The sequence below is a fragment of the Lycorma delicatula genome, chromosome 1, assembly GCF_047948215.1.
Source record: "Lycorma delicatula isolate Av1 chromosome 1, ASM4794821v1, whole genome shotgun sequence".
Classification (NCBI taxonomy): Eukaryota; Metazoa; Arthropoda; class Insecta; order Hemiptera; family Fulgoridae; genus Lycorma; species Lycorma delicatula.
The window spans coordinates 109,268,423-109,290,209 of NC_134455.1; positions in this window are offsets into that span (position 1 = coordinate 109,268,423).

Genomic DNA, 21,787 nt, shown 5'->3' on the forward strand with positions numbered 1-21,787 from the left:
CCTTTACTAGGATTCGAATCCCAGAACCTTTGACTTGGAAAAACAGCTGTTAAACAACTGATTTGCGATGACGAATCCGGGCTATTCTAGAATAGCCCGGTGGGCTGCAGGAATATATACACCAAATAATAATGTTTTCCTTTTTTTTTAGTACTTTGAATATCACAATTAACAAGCTCTTTATCATTATTTTCTAATAATTGATTACTAATAATTATGATAAAAAATTTCTTTAAATCTTATATGAATAAGCTATAATTCTTTATTTAAAAAAACTTTGAACTTGTGTTATATGAGAAAAGTTTACAATGGGAACACTAAAGGAATGTTAATAGAAAAATTTCAAAAAGAATGATTAAAATTGGTAAATTTTTAATTCAAATACATGGTACGAATTGTACATTTAACAAATAAAATGCCATAAGTATAATTCTTTTAATATACTTTACACACAATCACGTATACCGAATTTTTTAAAATAAATTTTAGTATATTTCAATTAAAGAAATATTATAACGTAGATAAATAACAAAATTGGCGAATGCTGTTTCTTCTTTTAGACGTAATTTGTTTCCCTTGTTACACATTTTACACTACTCAGAAGATTTAAACAATAAATTCAATTTTTATACCACTAATTTAACGCATTTGGTCCTATTATCCTATTTAAGACCACACTTGGAAAAATCAAAAAATAAAAATTTTGATGACTTCGCTTTTATAATTGAAATTAAAATATTTCCATCAGTCAATTTTTTTATTTATCTTATCTCTTAATAATCAATCGATAAATATGATATCTTACATGCTTATTTATTTTCTTAATGTATAAAAATATAAATACAATATTAAAATTGTTTTGTTAAATTACATACTCGTAGAATTAACAATAATTATTTTGTTCAAAAACAAATTAATATATGAAATAACTTTAATATAGAATTATATTCATAGGTATATATTTATAATTGGATTAATTAATTAATTACAAAGGCGGTGAATGTTTTAGAGAAGAGATAAATTTTAAAGCTAGAAGGACGGGTGGAAAAGTTGCCGGTTGCTTTCTCAAGGCCAGTCAGCATTAGTAGGACCCGGCTCTGTACTCGAAACAGAAGCAGCAACACGGTACAGAACGAGTTTGAAGCTTACTGGGCTCGGTGCGAAAACACTCCGCTAATTCGTGATGTTCTCGGATTTCAAAGTTACAGTCGGGACAGGGTAATGTGATTAACAACCGCACACATGAAGGCTTCATCGAATTAGACCAAGTAATGCCAGTGTAAATTGCATTAGAAGCTCTAACTCGTGTATTGAACTACCTAGAGATAGAGGTAATTCTGTTAACCCCCTCTTCTGCCACCATACCAACGTTACTTCCACTACAGACCGACCTTCCACCACCCTTCCTGTCAAACCTCACTCCTAACAACCGTCTCACACCCCCTCCACTCATTCTCTACCCTCCAAAATACGCTTCACTCTGCTCATGAGTCCTCTTACTCCCCCTTCCCAACCGTTAAATTTTTCTCCTTTATAATTCCCTACTTTAACCTATGAGAACTTAACAATCAATCAAAAAGTATATTTTATTAAAAAGAATTACGCTGTTAATTATATCTTATAAGAAAACTTAATTTAAACAGTCTTTATTTATTAATTTGTTACAAATATATTACATAAATGAACAGTTAAACTTTACTCATGAATAAATACAACATATAATTATACAATATCTATAAATGCTTATATATTTATTTACCACATGATAAATAAGGGTAAATAAAATGTAAAGTACAAAAATTATTTTCCCTTTATCAATTTAAATTAGTCATGCTAAACTTTACGTACGTAATTCTACACACTACCAAACAATAGATGAGGTGGGTATGGGTTTTTCTTAAGAAAGCCCTTAAATATCTAAAAAATATGAAACTAAACCTAATCCATCTCAACCCAACAATAAACAAATCAAGTATTAAAATAAAAAGGACAGTTCTTAAAATAAAAAAAAAAAACATAAAACCGAACTAAATTTAAATCACCAGAGATATATCCTAATCTATATAATAAAACACAACCTCTTATGAAAAAGACAAAAGACAAAAAAAAAAAGAAAACCAGTCAATTGTATCTTTCCAAGTAATCCTTTGATATATGGGGGAAAACTGTTCTCCATTCTTTGTTATAACATACAATTTATATATATATTTCAACCGTTCAATACAAAATATTTGATCTGGTAAGGGTCAATAAAGAAAGTTCTTATTTCCTGATAGATTTTAGGTAGAATGGATTTCATCACATAAACGGTGCCTCGAACCACTTCTTTGAGTGAAATTTGTTTGTTTCCTGCCGTTTCTGTCTTGACGCAGTCTTTTTAACATATATATGCACTACCACTATATATATCCACTACCGTAATCACTTTTTCTCTCAATGGATCGAAAACCTTTACAAAAACCGTAAAGAAAAATATTGTTTATGATCTTCGTGGTGGAGTTGTAGCGTCTTGTCCTTTCTCCGGAAGTCCCGGGATCAAATCCCAGTCAGACACGGCATTTTTCATAAACTACAAAATTCCTTAGGGCAAAATGACCAAAGCACTCAATGCTCATCATCTCACATAAAAAAAAAATGTTGTTAGATTGTGTGTCTTAATATTTACATGGTTTAATGAAATACATTTGAAATTCATTGTTCTAAGTTAAGAAGAATAGTACTTGATCTAGAAAGCATATTTACAGAGTTTGCAGTTAAAATCTGAAACAAAATCATGAAAACAGAAATATTTCAACAACAGAAAACAGAAATAAAAAATAAATTTACTTTTTTTCTAATTAAATACTTTTTTATTCTTAAGCTTGTACAAGAATTCTGCAAAAATAAATCACTTCAGAATTACAATTAATATTCAGGAAATTAGATCCCCCATACATAAACATTTCAATCGAGTAAGAAATTATTAAATCAAATTAACCATGTACATGCAAATACTCGTAGTTCTCATCATTTAAGAATCACACCAAATTTTTAATATTACTTTACTAATATAATTTTTGCACTCTCTTCCTCTTGAACCAACTAGAATTTTGATAACCACCACCTGGTCAGGCATGACATTTTTCATAAGCTAAAAAATTCCTTAGAGAATCACAGGTGGAACTGAGTGGTAGAAAATAACTAATTTACTAGTAGGACAAGAATATGGTTTTAATATCTTTCTAACGTAGACTTTAAAAATTACTCAGTCCAATATTTTTGAGGAATAGCTTTCGATGGACGGTTAGTTGATCCTGCTTTTTACCCGCCTGGAATGACCGTTTCTGTTACAGGAACATTCATCGAGGTGTTCAACATATGCTATGCATCTCTCTCAAGTTCCATTGAAAACTATATCAACCTTTCTAGGTGAGTAGGGAAAGAAGTCGACTACGCCAAAGGTTTCTCTTACATAACCTATTTTAGGAATATATAATATTTTAGGATTAAAGGGGAAAAGAGAAAAATATTTGACAATTTTCCGTTTAATATTAAAATCTTATATTTTCTACGTAAATATGTTAATTAACATAAATTAATGACGTCAATTCAAAATAAAAGCTACTCACTACGTATACGGAGTTACAATAGAGATTACAAAATTTAATAGTTAAACAAAAGGGCGTAAATTTACGTCAAAATAGGTATGACATATGAAATTTAGACCTATTTATAATAAAATACATGTTCCGCCACTTTCTTTAACACGTTGTAATCCATATTCAGAAACTTCACAAAAGATGCAAAAAACCCATATTAAAATACGTTAATAGACTTTATATGCTACAATGTTTACAACCGCCTGAGTTAGGCAGGGAATTGGATATTTTTGTGATAGCTAATTTACGATTGACTACATGTATGCTTGGTGTCAACCGTGCCTTGAGGCCGAACGAGTTATAAGAATTGTAACAAGAAAAGAAATTAAAATTTTTCAAAACTTGGATCTCCCATCAAACAACAGTATTCTATTTAAAACAGCAGTTTTTCCTTTATAAAATATAGGTGAAAATTTTAATCACGATATACTATTTTACAACATAGCGTATAATTGAAAATCTTTATTACACGCTTTCCTAAAAAATAAACTTTTAAATGATCTATAAAAATTCCTGGTTCGTTGTCATCTATTTTTACAGCTAATTGTTGAAAAGAAATAAATATGAACGGAGTATTCCGCCATTCCTGTTACGATTCCGTTAAAAGTTTTACTTTTCCGGGTAAATCGATTTATGCTGCTACAGTAGCAGCTGTAGCTATAACGGGAAAGTACATAAATCGGTCAAAAAATGTTAAAAATTGCTCTTTTTTAAGTTTTTATGCCGAAAGGATATGTTTTTAAAAAATTAAGCAAAAAAAAAATAGATCAAAATAAATTTTAAATAGTCTGGGAAAAAATCTTTTATTACATTGCATCCAAGTCCAAAAGATTTTTTTTTCAGACGGACGTTTGTATACGAAAATTGTATGTTGGCCTGTATTTGGGGGTTATAATTTTGATCCCGTAAACCGAGTTTCTTCAAACTTGGTAGATAATTACTAACTTCGGGGGGAAGAAATGTATTCAATTTTTACAAAAATTTTAAAAAGGGGTGGGGGTGTTTTGGCCGAAATAAAATTTCAAATGTTTTTGGGGATATTTAGAAAAAATGTTTTCTTACAAAAGTTGAAGTTTTTTTGTCAAGATTACATTCCATTAGCAAAACCTTTTATTTAATATTCACCTATTCCCCAAAAAAATTACTACATATTTTTCTTTTTTTAGCTATATCTTACTTCAGAAAAGGAGTTAATGGGAGGTTTTTTTTATTTATATTCTACATCAATAGGCCTTCAACAACTATACAATATATTTATCCATCCCACTAGAGTGGTTTTTGGTAACAATAAAAATTATTCTAATTAAAAGATTTTTAATATTTATTTTAAATTTAAATCCTTTTCGCAATTTGCTTATCGGATTTAAAATATAAAAATCTTAATTTTTTGGTAACCCTTAAACTTTAATATTTCTTGAAAAAAAATAACCAAAAATATTTACCCCCTTCCTAGAAAATTGCAACCCTCTTTATTTAGAATTATGGTTGAAATATCTGTATTTTTTAAATAATTAAAAAAATTTATTTTTTAAATTTATCACCACTTAAGGATTATTTTATAAAAAAAAATAATTTTATCCCACTGCTTCCTCTTGAGTATAGAAGCCCTTAGAATTAAAAAAAAATTAATGCTAAACACATGTTTTGTTAAACAATAAAATCACTAAAATAATATAATTCCACTCCCCAGATAAGATAGTTCTAAATTTAAATATTATGTTAAATTTCAATTTTAATCAATTTGAAGTGATTATTTTAATCATTACAAAAGTCCCCTAATGTATGAGACCACATCTTTAAAAAAATCAAAAAAAGATTTTTCGAAATTATGATGCTGATTTAGGCTACTAATAGTCAAAGTGTTGGTAATTGCTTTATTTTGTTGAACATCTTCGCTTCAAAAATGAATTGCAAGACTTTCCCAGGGACACCGGTCAAGTTACGCAATTATTATGAATTAAAAGGCTCTTTTATTGCAAATTAAATTGTTTTTTAAACAAGGAAAATTTGAAATATATATATATAAATCTAATGTTGACACCACATGATTCCTTGTACGCCTATTAAATTACATATACACATTTTTTGCTGCACTTCACTTAATTTATTTCGTTTGAAAGTGAAATACGATCCTCCAATTCTTTAATATAGTGTACAGTTACACAATTGCTGAATTATTAGTTTTTATTAACATCAAATATTTATACAATCATTAATTCAACAATCTTACATGAAATTTTTTTTTGTTTTCCGTAGGAAGTGGGAAAATTTGCCTGAACCAAACTTCCAGCAGCCCGCACATACTGGGTGTGTGGAGTTCACCGCCTATGCGGTGGGACCCACTAAAAACCCACTCCCTCACTCATGGCTGGAATTGATGTAATGACGTAACATCAGCACCACCCGTGTCACAGACACGCTTCTCATTCAGATCAATATTTACGTAACACATTCAAACACTATTTACATTCAATATTCAATATTTACAATTAACAATATATACAGCTCAGAATTTACCTATAGCTATGCCAGCCTCAGACAACAGAAACGCATCCTGCAGGAGGCATTGGTGACGACAATACCGAGGCACCCTGCCACTCGACCACGAAGGCTGGCGCCCATCGCCGTCCTCAACCGACCTTTTCTTGTCCTCCTCACGGTCCTCCTCCATTAATTTCTACAGTAGCACTCTTTTTTTTCTTCTTTTTTTTCCCCCTACTCCCCCGGGCCGGTTATCCAATTAAGTATACGCAGCCCGAGGGAGTGTCCTTTTTACTCTAAGGGGGCCTCCTCACCCACCGGCTGTATGTCCGGCACGGCAGTTTGGCCCCCCGGTCAGATCTTTTCTTTTATTATTGCCTGCCTAAAATTCCCAAGACCAGGACCGAGTCCGGCTATGCCGTCCCCAGCCCCAGCCCCAGGAACCGGGTCTCGGTCTTGTGCTTTGCCTGCCTCTAACCCCGCGGAACACCGGCAAGGCCCGACTATGTCGTTCCCTACCGCCCCCCGCAGGGCCGGGACTCGGTCTTGAATTTTATTACCACATTATTAATGTTAAAATCCTCTCCTTCTTCCCTCATCATCCTTTATCCTTATTACTAGAGTTACGAAAGATTCAAATTTGTGCCAGTTGTTCTTATTGGCTGTCAGGAACGATAGCATGTCTAAAGCAGTCAAAACCTGTATCCCATAGCGCCATCTCAGGGGTAACCATCTGGTGCATGTGAATAAGGTATGTTCCGCTGTGTCCTCCTCAACACCAAACATCCATGTTGACGAGTCTCGACGTCCGAATCGATGTAGGTAATATTCGAAGTTTTCATGTCCTGTCATGGCCTGTGTGGTATAAAAACTCATTTCACCATGTTTTCTTTTAATCCATTTACGGATGTCAGGAACCATTTTTCTTGTCCAAGAGGCAGTCACGCATCTGTCCCAACTCTCTTGCCACTTATCATATATGATTTCGTTGGCCTCTCTCTTGTTCATGCCGTGAAAACGTAGCCATCGCTCAAGGACCAAGAATTCTATAGGTGAGGCCGATGCCAACACGCATGCTGCTTCATATGAGATGGTGCGGTATGCGCTAATAACCCCAATCAGCATCCTCCTGTGCACACTCTGAAAGCGTCTGACATTTTTATTGATGTTCATAGCTCTATGCCAAATCGGGGCGGCGTATAACAAGGTAGAAGTCAATGCTGAAGCAATAATCTTTCGTTTGGAAGCTTTCGGCACAGCTGTTCTTGACATTAGACCCAGCAAAGATTTCAGTAACCCCTCAGATTCCCCACATTTATTGGCTATGTGGGAGCTGAAGGTCACTGTCGATAATTACTCCTAGATATTTAGTGTGTTGTACTCTCCGTATATTATATCCGCCTATTTTGAGGTCTAGGTTGCGTATGTTTCTTCTGCCTGCTAATATGTTATACTCACATTTATCAAGAGACAGGGTCAGACCGACACTTGTCAGCCACTCATGAACGGCACCCTGAGCAATGTTCGCAATAAATTCTAAGTCATCTACAGCTCTGGCCCCGATAAGAACGGCCAGATCGTCAGCATACGCCACTAATTCGGCGCCTACAGGCATTTGTAATCTCAGTATATTGTCAAACGCTATGATCCATAATAATGGGCCAAGAACCGACTCCTGGGGAACACCGCCCAATATCTGGTGCCTGATAGTTCCGTCGAGTGTTTCAACCACAGTCCACCTTTCGTTTAGATAGTCTGCCACTTGTCTCTGGAGGTATGGGCTGACCTGTTTTCTGTGCAGCGCCTCCAATTCTGCACCCCACCTGACTATGCCAAAAGCGTTTTTAATGTCAAGCGTGATAAACAGAGGAATTCTCCTGGTTCGCCAGGTCCCGGCTCTAGTATCATGTGCCCAGGATACTATTTTATTAATGGCATGAACTGCAGATTTTCCCTTTCTGAAACCATATTGGTTATCATGTAATCCATTCTTGTCTTCTAATTCCTGGGATAACTTGTCGGCAATTAGCCTCTCCGCCACCTTGCCCATGTGATTAATTAAACTAAGAGGCCTGTATGCTGTCAAATTTGCATCTGTAGTTCTTTTAGGTAATAATACGGTTCGGAAAGCCTTCCAGCAGTCAGGGAAAATTTTGTGCAAGACACCATAATTGGCGATGTCGGTCATCTCCCAAGGGACTTTTCTCATTAGTCCCTTGAGGATAGCGGCTTGAATGCCGTCAGGTCCCGGACTTTTCATATCTCTAAGACGGCCTATTGCTTCTTTGACCTCTTCTTGCGTAAATCTATATCTTTCACAGTCCGGCCATTCAAATCGGCAAGCATCTCTGACCCGGAACAAATCTGTTAGTTGTGCTGTTGCATTCTCCGACGTGAGGACGGGCAGACGTTGTCCGAACCTCTTCATAACTATTTGGTAAGCCCGCCCCCAGGGGTCGGAGTCCAATTCGGAGCATAATTCCCTCCATCGATCCCTTTTTTGCACGCTTGATCATGTAGTTTAGCTCTCGCCTTGCCGCCGCCAATTCATTAAGTGCGGCTTCAAAAGGAGGGCCGCCTCCTGTTCGTAATCTATATTTCTTCCTCCTCCAGTACTGTAACCTGTTGCGCTGCAGGTACAGTAGCACTCTTATAAAACACCAAACACACGCAGTCCATCCCTTACCGGGACAGAGCGTCTACCCCATGACACCCCCCCCCCCATTCACCAGGCGAGTTCAATCACCACGTGGTATCTCCTGCCTCCATCTGGGGTACACAAAGAATGATTTGGAAAAATCGAGAGTTCCAACTTCAAATCCTAGTAAAGGCAGTTACTTTTTTACGGATTTGAATACTTGATCGTAGATACCGGTGTCTTTTAGTGGTTGGTTTCAATTAACCACACATCTCAGAAATGGTCTACCTAAGACTGTACAAGACTACACTTCACTTACACTCATACATATCATCCTCTGAACTAATACCTGGTGGTAATTCCCGGAGGCTAAACAGGAGAAATATATTCCGTTTAGTGAACTCTTGTATACTGGTTACAAATGCTAGTTCGACCTTACAATGTAAAATATTTAGTTTTTATTATTAGATTATTTGGTGAATAATGAAAAATAAAAAAGAAACAATCATACAGGAAAAAGAAAGATAAGATGAAGAAATATATCTCAAAAAAAAATAACAAGATGATGATTATGAAGAGGAAGAAAATGTTAAAACCAAAGAAAGGAAAGAATAAAAAGATTGAGAAGATAATAAATATACAGAGGAAGAAAACGTTAAGACCAAGGAAAGAATAAAAAGGTTAAGAGAGGATAATGAATATAAAGAGAAAGAAAATTTGAAAATTAGAGAACGTGTACACAAATTAAGATCAGAAGAATTATATCAAACCAAAGATCGATTAAATGATTGGCAAAAAAAAAACAAACGAAATGATGATCAACTCCAACTTAGGGAGAATACTGTCCGACAATATCAGACGACTAACGAACTAAAGGATAAGAATTTTTTTGCAATTTATTAAAGATCGGCCATGTATGCATCAGTGTATATGTTGTACATGTTCTTGTCACTCTGGAGATAAAATTAAACAGAAATTCCAGACTAAATAAATAAAATTAAACAGAAATTAAAGTAGAAAATCCAAAAACAATAAGATTCTAAATTATAATTTTCAATTAATATTAAATAATCAAATGTTTCACCAACTCTATTACATAAGCACATATGTAATAATGCCTATTAAATTATATAAACACGTTTTAGAAGTACATAAAATTTTATTTCACTAATAACTTCTGATTTTTTTCATTTTTTTTTTTTTATTGTTCATATTGAATAATTATTTAGATTAAAAAAAATTATAATCACGGGTTAATAAATTATTGATAAAACAATATATTTAATTTTAAAAAAGTTAAAAAAATAAAAAGGAGATGAAGTCTGATTCGAACCAATGTTCTTTACCCTTATAAATCCAAATATTTCATTAATTAAAATTTCATTTCCCTATAACTTTGGAACCAATGAAAATAAGTACCACTATACATCGTTGAAAAGTTCTCAATGAGCGCTTATTACTGAAGTTAAGAAAAATTCCAAAATCCAAATTTTGGGGTATTTTGGGCTTTTTTGGAGACTTTTGGTTCAGTCGATTGCAATCAAAAGTGGAGTTCCACAACTAGGTATTACAACAGTCCTAAATCCAAAATTTCAACATCCTACGGTTAATCGTTTTTTTTAATTAAGCGAGATATGTACGTACGTACGTCTGTACGTTACAGACGTCACGCTGAAACTAGTCAAAATGGTTATTTCCTTTGAAATCTGAAAACCGAATTTTTTTTGCGATCACAATACTTCCTTTACTTCGTACAAGGAAATAAAAATTGGAAGCAATTAATAATAAAAATATATTGCAATAAAAATACATAAAATAGAAATACAATTTATATGTTTTAATATTAATATGTATTAAAGCCGGTTATTTTTACACGGATTTGAATACTAGATCGTGGATACCGGTGTTCTTTGGTGGTTGGGTTTCAATTAACCACACATCTCAGGAATAGTCGAACTGAGAATGTACAAGACTACACTTCATTTACACTCATACATATCATCCTCATTCATCCTCTGAAGAATTATCTAAACGGTAGTTACCGGAGGCTAAACAGTAAAGAAAGAAGAATATTAATATGTACAAACAATGATATGAGTTAAAAGGAAAATTTTTCTCCATCTTATTTAATTGTTTAATAAAAATATTTTTGGAAAAAAATAATAACACAGTGACGTGACACTATTGAGACTTAACTAAAAAATTAATCACAAAAATGTCACCTTAAATATTTATTAAAAACTAATTATTACCTTGATTAAGAAAAAGTATCATGTCTATAAGAATATTATTGAGAAAATATTTAATATAGCTGAAGACAGTTTGTTTGGCTCAGCTTAAACGGGTTGGATGATGTAGAAAGGGGTTTGAAAAACCTGATGTTAGGAGAGTGATGTTCTCTACTTAGATAATGAGGAAGAGAAACGTTTTCTAAAAATAAAAGCTCATTTCACTAAGTTGTTCCTCCATATAACTAAATAATAAAACTAATGTGGGATGTAATTTATTCAGAAATATAAATCAATATTTTTTTTATTTTTTTTTTTTAGCGTTTTGTAAAGAATTGCTTGGTTATATATTTTATTAGACGATGTTTACAGCGTTTCAAAACCTTCAAGATAGTTAGATGAAAATTGAAATGGAATTTCTACAGCAAGAGAAAAATTGTTAGGTAGTTAATAAGATAACGAAACGAGTTATGGCAGGGGATGAGTTGTAGGATAGAGTATGAAGACTGGAGGGGAGAAGGATTCTTTGTGAACCTAATAGAATTAGTAGGGAACTACACAAAGCTGGTTGTTGCCACCGCCGCCGTCGCCGCTTCTGCCACTACCGCTCTCACAATATACTCGTATACACAGTAGCAGCGACTACAGTACAGTACTTCACTCTTCAACATGATTGGTAGACATGCAAATTAGCGCGCTATCATAGCCAGCCATACTTCCCCCGAGTTCATTAACTTCATTACACCTCCTACCCGGGGTAACTTCATCAAAAGCCCGCACCGGCAGTATCGTAGCTAAAGAGATGGAAAAATATGTAAACTTGTGTAATTTGCTTTGCAAGCGCGAGGCCCATGCCGGGAGGCAGGGCAATATCATATCGGATGAGATAGTGGGGGTGTAATGTAAAAAGTCCTTCTCTAATTTACATTACAATATTTTCCAACGTAAAAAGTACCAACCTAATGAAATTATTCGCTAGCTAGCCCGTATTCTTTTAATCTTTCAAATGCTGCTTTCAGGCCAGTCATCGAGAATCAAATTGCTTTATTTAACTCTATTCCGAGAAAGATGTAGTAAAGTTGCAACACCCATTACCACCTCCTCATCCCTCTCCGCAATGAGAAAATATGACTAAATTTTGAACGAATAGGTCTGTTACATGTTGTATATACATATTATATACGAAGTCATTAAAACTCTATAGAGGCTACTTTGATTAATATGACTGTTTATTTTTTCATAAATATTAACTTAATAATTCTTAAAACTGTCATAAAAATTACTAATGTTGTATTTTCAGTTAAAAATACCGTACATTTCTACATCAGTCATCAGCTTTGACAGTTTGATAAAATTTTTCATTCTTTTACTATTCCCCTTAAAATATTTATTATTTTATACTTATAATTTGATAATTTAAATTCAGTAATTAAAGCTAATATTGGGGCTGGCAAGAAAGTAATTTCGTTTTTCACAAAGAGATAGCTTTATGTTTATCTTGAAGGACTTCCGAAAATGTTATGATTTTTTTTCTTTTGACATTTGGTAGATGTCACTTTTACCGGGCTGGTCTAGTGGTTACCTCGTCATCGGGAGATCTGAGGTTCAAATCCTAGTATATGCAGTTACTTTTATACGGGTTTCAATACTAGGTCGTGGATTCCGGTGTTCTTTGGTGTTTTGGTTTCAATTAACCACACATCTCGGGAACGGTCGACCTGAGACTGTACAAGGCTACATTTCATTTACATTCATACAATCATCCTTATTCATCCTCTGAAGTAATACCTTATGGTGGTTCCGGAAGTTAAACAGAAAAAGAAAGAAAGGTGTCTCTTTTTGGATACTTAGAAGCGAATTCCGAGAAATTCTGTTTGCACCTGTTACTTTATGATCAATTGTAAGGCTTTCAAAAAGCCGTTGAAAGCGTTGAGGCTTTCAAAAAGATATGTAAAGTTTATGATGTTGATTGCCTAACAGAACGCACTATCAAATTCGCTTTAATAAATCCATTCTGGAAATTTTTCACATGAAGAATATTCTGGTCGACCTACTGAAATCGATGCAGGTGAAATCAAAGCCATAATTGAATCTGATCTCACTACCTGTGCGAGAAATTACATAGATGATAATTGTATCACACGCAACTGTCAAATATCTTGTACTCGTTAAGAAAGTCGATATTTGGGTTCCGCATGAATTGAAAGAGATTTACTTAATACGAATCAGTATTTGTTTGAGATATGCATCTTTAACGCAATGAATTATACCCTTTTTTGAAACGATTCATCACTGGTGATGAAAAATGGATCGTTAACAGTAAAATCAATCGAAAATGGTCGTCTAAGCGTGGTAAACCAGCACAAACCAAATAGAAAGCTAAATTGCATAAAAAAATAAACATGTCAATTTGATGAGATTACAAAAGCTTTTTGTGTTTTGAGATACTTCCAAGGTACCAAACGATTAATACCGTAGTTTCTCTATATAATTATTCCTACAATCTACCGATTTATCCTCTTTTTTTTTGGTTAGATGTAACAGTAAACTACTTGGCAAAGAGTGATTCAAATATATATAGCTTTTTTTTCTGTAGGTCTTTATAATATCATAAAAATTTAAAACCTATTAATTTTCTTTGTAATCATTTTTGACTGGAATATCCACATATGAGAAAATTTCTTAATTTCCTACCTCAAAGAAATCTTTCTGTTTCTCAAAACAGTTTCATGAATTTTCAAGAGAATTAATTATTATTGTTGAATCCACTTAAAAAATCACTTTAACGGTATAAATAAATAATCATCGCCGATCTCCGTGGCGAAGTGGTAACGCCTCAGCCTTTCATCCGCACGTCCTAGCTTCGAATCCCGATCAGATATGGCATCTTTAATACGCTACATATTTTTATTCTCATAGGGCAAAATGACCAAGGAATTAGATGCTCGTCAACTCAGAAACAATTATCGGACGGAAGCAAGTCAATGCTGATTAATAAAAGGTAGCTTATTAGACTTTAATTACCCCCTCCTACCAGGAGTAACTTCATCTAAAGCCCATAACTGCGTTGTCATCCTACATCCCTTACCGGATAGTTATTATTGTTAAAGTAACAGTATTACGAGAAAAAATGCTGGATTTCGGATTATTCTTTATCTACAATGTATTATTTTCTTCATTTTTTCCATTATATTTATTATTATCTTCTACACTTTTTACTAAATAACTACTAAAGTTTACCACAGACAATGATCTCCACGTCATTATTAAAAGATAAATGGTAGTTAACCTCTAAACAAAGTAAAAGGACGCATCGTTGTTCCTTCCGTGCTCTAATGATTCCGAGAGTATTCTAAAAAACTAACGGATTAAGAAAATAACTTTTTATCAATTTTCAATGAAAAAAATTTATTAACTCTTCAGTGTATTTATTATCATTATTTTCAACTGTTAATTCTTTATAATGTTAATTCGTAACAATGTATATTACTTAAGGAACTGAAATATAAAATACTAAGATTGTTAAAAATCTGTAATATACTTAATCTGTAATTAAAAATAGATCAAATCTAAGCCGCACCCAATTTTTTGGATGTTAGAAAGAGGTCAAAAGTGGCTTAGATTTGAGCAAATACGGTACGTAATAGCTATTTACTGATACAACTAAAAAACCTCATTTACTTTCTGTACATTATTAAGGATTATAGACGTACGGTCACCAAACCCTTTTTTTCTGTTTAACCTCCGGAACCATCGTACGGTATTACTTTAGAATGAAGACGATAAGGATGAATGTAAGTGAAATGTAGTCTTGTACAGTCTCAGGTCGACCATTATTGAAATGTGTGGTTAATTGAAACCCAACCAACTAAGAACACCGGTATTCACGATCTAGTATTCAAACGGTCACCAAACCTGGGATTCTTTATCCACATCTTTTCGTCGCTTAAAAGTATTTTAAGCGTGAAAATACTTAAAATACATAAAGTAATTTTATGTTAATTAAAAAAAAATTAATTCAATTTTTTTTTTTTTTTTTTATTAAATGTAATTTAAAAAAATTAATTTCTAAACTTTACCTGAGTTTAGTAAAAATGTCAAAAGCCTTGAACCGATTGTTCAAGAAATTTATTGCGCCACACGCCTCTTAAATCACTGTAATCACTGACTGTTCAAGTAAATAAATTGCAACATGAATGAGAAATGCACCACCTAGTACCACAATACAAAATATAAAATATAGCTAGTTACTGATGCAACTAAAAAACCTCATTTACTTTCTGTACATTATTAAGGATTATAGACGTAAACCCTTTTTTTCTGTTTAACCTCTGGAACCATCGTAAGGTATTACTTTAGAATGAACAGTCTCAGGTCCGCTAGTATATATATATATATATATATATATATATATATATGTCGGAGAATAAAGTACAGTGGAGTATCTTCCGACAAAACGATGAGAATATTCTTTAGAATATCTGTATTTTTAGTAGTTTTAAGAAATGTACTATTACTTGTAATGTTTTGTAAAATAAGGTTTAAATTGTTTTATTGCGGTAGGCTTAGGCCTAGGTAGGCACATGGTTGTCAACGTAGTCGGGATCCCAGGACGATAGGGGTATCATAAAATTAATAAGGAAAAGGAAATATGCAGTAGGTATATTATTTGAGAATATTGAGAAAAGGTAGTCTTGCTTTGGAACCCAGATCGAACGGACGTCCTGGTGGTCGCGAATTCGTTGTTTCCCTGAGCCTCGGTCTATCGCAGGTTGTTTTAGTATTGTTTGAGTTCTAAATTAAATTAATCTTATATTATGATTCGTGTACTGCTGAGTTATTGATGGGTGATAGTTATCATTTGTAATTGTTTCATTGTACGAGTTGTCTACTCATTTTTATTGGTTGAGCTTTATTATAGTCTTATATATTCTCCACTTGTAATAATAAAAGTGAGTGAAACACAAAACGTTGAATCCCTGACAAATCTCCTCGCCTCTCCGACATATATATATATATATATACTAGCGGACCCGTCAGACGTTGTCCTGACGTGGCATTGTTCTGTAATAAATGCACAACGCATAAATACAAGTAATTTATTTAAGTTAAAATTAGCAGGGATGTGGGCAAAATCTCATTAATATGACTATTGTCAGTTTGTGATTGTTGTATTTTGCAATGGATTTTTTGATTAATTAATATTTACTTTCACTAAATATTGAGATGTCTGATGAAAATTGAATTAAAAAATCGAAACGTCGTAAAATTAATAATTAGTGTAATTATTAAATTTTCATCCACATAACTGCTAATTTTCACTTATTCTAAAGAAAATACTGCCTAAATTTTTTTTTATTTAATAATTTTGAATTTGATAACTATGTGATAGATTAATTAATCCATTAATAAAAAAACGTAAAGCACTGTAAAAAAAAGCAACGTAGTAAAATGTTAGTACAAATTTTTATCATTTTTCTTATTCTTTATTTATTTTCTCATTCTTTATTTCAACATCTATTTTACCAAATTTTACATAAATGTAAATTAAAAACAATTTTAGAAAACTTTTTACAAAATTAATCAGCTACAAAAATTATAACTTATTATAATAAAAATAATAATGGCAATAGTAATAACGATAAAAATAATAATAACAGTGTATAATAAATCACAATAATAATAATAATCAATAAATTACACACAAAATACAATTTGGAGTAAGGACCGGATTTATTTACAGACAGTTAATCATAACAGTCCCACTGAATAAAAGCACACTATAATAACTGCTAATATTTACACCCTTAATAACTGGTACTGTATTACTACAAAGATAAGATTGATCTAAAGTTCTTTCACTGCAAATACTTTTCCTTTTTACAAATAAAACTACCCTAGCAATTTATGAATGAGTTTAGACTCGCCGACACATATGTTGGCGCAGGGACTGAAAGCCTATGTACTAGCATTAACATGTACTAGGCATGCATTGCCTCTGTTAAAAGCAAACTAAAAACATTGTCATTTTCTATACGTCTTTTGTGGTATGGTAATATATAAAAAAAAAAAAACAGGTTTCATAAACTTGCTGTAGCGTATGTAATTGTTGAGTTTTATTCTAAATTATTTTGTTGTTGTGATCTAGGCCTACTTCCTGTTGTATAACAACTAATAATAATAGAATCATTCATGAATCATACATGACTAATATGCTATTTATGAAATGCTGTAAACATAATACGCAATTCAAAAAAATTTATTTTCTTATTTTTAATCTACTCTAATCATTGCGCCTTGAAGATTCATATGTCACAAATCTCTTGTAATTATGTTCTAGAAGTGATTATTATTGCGGCGTATATTTTATTTAATGAGGTGAAAAGCTATAAGTGATTTATATTTACTATTTGTTGTGTTGCTTTCATTTCAGGCTATCTCACAGATTCAGTCATGTAAATTTATTGTATGAAATACAGTTATTTTTTTTTTAAATTTCCAAGTTAGGAGAAAAATGTACAGTAGTTCATAGTCAGGCGAGAGAAATTATATTCAATGTTTACAATTTCTTATTAAAAAACAATTATGGAACCGGATTAGTGAGACAAACTAAGTGCTGAATACGGTTGTCAGGCAAAAAAAATATAAAAACGAACGGTCCGAAGAATTATAGCGAAGTGAAGTCAAATAAAACTGAGAAGCCAACCGTTTTTGTTTCGCCGAGAAAACGTATAAATCGCTACAGTGCTGTGTGCAATTTAGATTCGATTGTCACGGATGCTTTGAGACGTTTAAAAAATAAATTTTACATAACCAAAAAATGCATCCCTACTGTGAAGAAAATCATGCAAAAAGCCCACGGAAGTGAAATTAGTTTCAAAGGGAGTGAAAGATCTTTAAGGAGAATATTACATAAAATGTGATTTAGATTGAAAAAACAGATTACAACCGGAGAATACTGATAAAACGGCATGACATTAAATGCAAAGAATGAAATTTCTACGACAAATTTTCCTTTTGCCGGTTTCTTTATTTCTGAAGATTGATTCTATATTAAGATGAAATCTACATTCACAGTAGTCATACGACATCAAAATCGTGGGTAGACAAAACAAACCTTCATGAGGGGCTGAAAACACCAGTATCCAAGGGCTCACTATTAATAACTGTTCATACGGCTGTAATAAAGGACTCATTAATAATGCTTTACTTATGTATGAATCAAAGGAGATTATCACAGATCGATGTATTCCGAAAAGTACACGAAATGGTGTATTCCCCAACTTGCCAGAAGTGTATTCCCAACTTGCCACCTTGGTCGGTCATTGTACTAGATAACGCATCATATCACAACGTTCTTCTACAAAAGCAGCCAAAGTCTAACTCTTTAAAAAGCAATATGATAAAATGGTTAGCCGAACAACGAATTAACATTTCTTCTGCTATGATAAATACTGAATTATATGATATAAAATTACACAATGAAAATCAAAATAAATTTCTAATCGATGACATTTTCGAAAATTATGGTCACCTGTCTTAAGTGCCATTGAAATGATTTGAAGTCAAGTGAAAGGGCAAGTAACTAAAAGAAATACAACTTTTAAGATGTCGGATGTTCTTAAGTTAACTGAAGAGAAATTTCATAAATTGTCTAAAGCTGAGTGGAGCAATTTCTGCAAGCATGTATAACGTTGAAAAAATACATTAAAGATGAACATTTATATGATGTGAACATCGACAATTTTGTGATAAATGTGAATTCAGAATCGGACACGAACTGTTTAGAATCTACCAACGACTTAGGAATTCGCGATCTACAGCAATAATGTAAGTCGAAAAAATAATTATTTAAAATAGTTTAAAATAATAATATTAATTGGTATACTAAACTAGTTTTAATTACATAGCATCCATCGTTCGTATTTTTGAATATAATGTCATATACATTAAACTGACAATGTTTTCAGTCGGCCTAGTACCGTACTAAATGTTGCTGAATGCTAGTGGTTTTTTTGTGCTAATTTACGAGTCGATAGTTATAATACGTAATTTACTTCTTTCACTAATTGTCTATAATAACTCACTAAACAACCTCCTGCATTCTCCCACGGTCCACACTGGAATGCTTGTGACGTAACGTCGAACACTACCCTGCACCCTGCAGTACTACTCTTTATACTCTTATCCTTTATAAGCTTTATACTCTTATCCTCTTGACCTGCAGAACTAGACCCAAGCTGAACCATGAGAATGATCGTCCAAGCCTACATTTTTTCATGAATTCCTACTCTGGTCCAGTAATTCTTCTCATCGAACAGCATCTGTTTTAGGTGTGTCAGCGGGCAGCATTACAAAGAACGATTGTTAAACGGACCTGTTAGCCTTAGAAAAATGATTCCTTTTAATCCCCTTCTGGATTCCTTCTATTACTATATTTCCTAATACTTTTTTCTTAATTGGCAGGAATCCGTTACACTGGTCTTGTTATAATATATATATACCAACCGGTCCGTCTAGCCAGAACTCGTACCCTCGGGGTTCAGGTCAGCCCAGGCGAATCTCTGAACTAACCAGGGGCTCCTAGGGGGCCAAGGGGGTCTACCCCATGATCGCAGAATTCGCTTCCCAATTTGCTAGGGGTCCGGTGCAGAGCTCGCTTCGGTCGCCATTCCTATCTACCCAGATTGCTCCACCCCCAAGATCCCGAACTGTACGTTATCCTCATGGTTGTGAAAATAATACTAACAAATAATAATTATAGTTTTCCGGCTTTATAGAAACCTGAAAAACTAAATAACAAAAGATAGAATAATAGTAACTAAGATAACTAAAGTACACACAACTTTGACGACGAAAAATTCATAAAATTTCTTTGCCATGGATATAGAAATATAATAATGAAGTAAAAGGATTAATCTACTTTTTCCTTAATGAATATCTTTAATTCACAACTTCACCCTTTTGGGAGCGAAAAAAATGATATTTTTAATATCTTAAACTTCAAGGGGACTAGGGCCTCGATCGATGGCTTAAAACCTTCCCTGGGGTAACACGAATGTATCCTGCAAATTTTAAAGTAATCGGTCGGTTGGTTCTTGTTTGATGTGATAACAAACCAACAGACAAACTTTATATATATATACCCATTTCCGAATAACTGTGATCTGTTAGATCGAGAGTGTGTGTACCTGATGCATGCAAAATTTAGCCTTCAACCTACTAACAAATACCCCGTTTGAATTTTGAAAATCGGACGATTGTTTGCAGAGATATTATAAGAGCACCCCATTGCATCTCCCGAAACAGCGCCCAAGGGGCATCTCGTTTGTTGCCAGTTGACGATGATATTTGGTCTAACCTCCCACGAGGTGCATACCTCACCACTCTAGCCTCACACGTAGTCCCCACAGGAAGCTCATTATTGTTAAACAAAATGATTTTATTTAACGTAAATTTAATTCTATTTTTTTGTAATGTTATTCATTGGATTGATTCGAAACATTCAGTTCAAACTCAGCTCGCAATGTGATAGAGGTTCACATTCACAGTTCATTAATCCAATTCATTAAAGTTTTTGCTTCAGCCGGTAAATCTCCTCTACTACATATATATATATATATATATTTTATTTTTGGCGATGGGTTATATCTAAAAACCTTCTCAGTTATGCAAGAAACATGGGTAAAAATTTGGCTGCGACTGATCGAGTAATTTTTTTTGTTTATCCCCAACAAAAAAAAACCCCTCTTCCTCATTATATAATAGTATAGATATATATTTATTTTAAATAAAAATTTCTCCTAAACGATGCTAAAAATAAACAGGTTATAGATCAGACAAGTGTCAAAAATAAAGAAATTATAATGAAAAGATTAGAAGAGGCAAAAAATTAAGAAACAAAAGAGTAATGTTTAAAAAAAACAAAATTTACATTTACTGAAATTCTAGTTATTAATTTATTTTGCTTAAATCTGTTTTAAGTTCAACTTATTTATTTTGTTTTGATTCCTGAAGAAAAAAAAAGTTTTTCACAAAATTAATCTGTAAAGAGATTCTCCTCCTCATCACTCTCCCACCTTCCATAATTATTCAACTCCTCCAACGACCGCGTGAAAAATGTAATAATAAAATTATCTGCTACATTGTGATAATTCAACAAATTTTTAAGAAAAAATATGTCTCAACTGGTTTTCGAATTATTTATCAACAGTGATACTTCTCTCACGCCTGAGAGCTGGTGACCCGATTTTTTAACCCGCTGACAATTTCCTACCACTATCCTCTGGAATTCGAATCAATGTGCCTAACATTTCTTTTAAATTTGTTTCAGCCATCTTTTCAGCGGTCTTCCGCGTGGCCTGCTACCCTCGATTTTTCGCAGTATGACTAGCTTCTCAAAATTCTCGCCGGCCCTACGGATGAATGGCCGAAAAAAGAAGGATGCGCTGGAATCATGTTGCGAACAACTTCCTCTGTATACTCAGCTCGTTTATAATCGAGTTGTTAGTCCTGTTTCCCGTTCATGCTATGCGGAACATTTTTTTTTTTAGGCCCACATTTCGATACATCAATTTTCCTCCGCTCTTCCACTTTGATGGTTCAGACGTTTTCAACGTCTTACATTACTACTAGGAAGCAGTGTCAGCTTTGTATTCCTCATGATTACCCTATCCTTCCAAATAGCTGTCAACTTCGTAAGCACCTCTTTTTTCCAAGTTTATTCTTTTTTGTATTTCGATCGGCGAGCCCCCATCTTTATTATTGTGGATGCTAAATATACGAAACGGTCCAATTTTGAG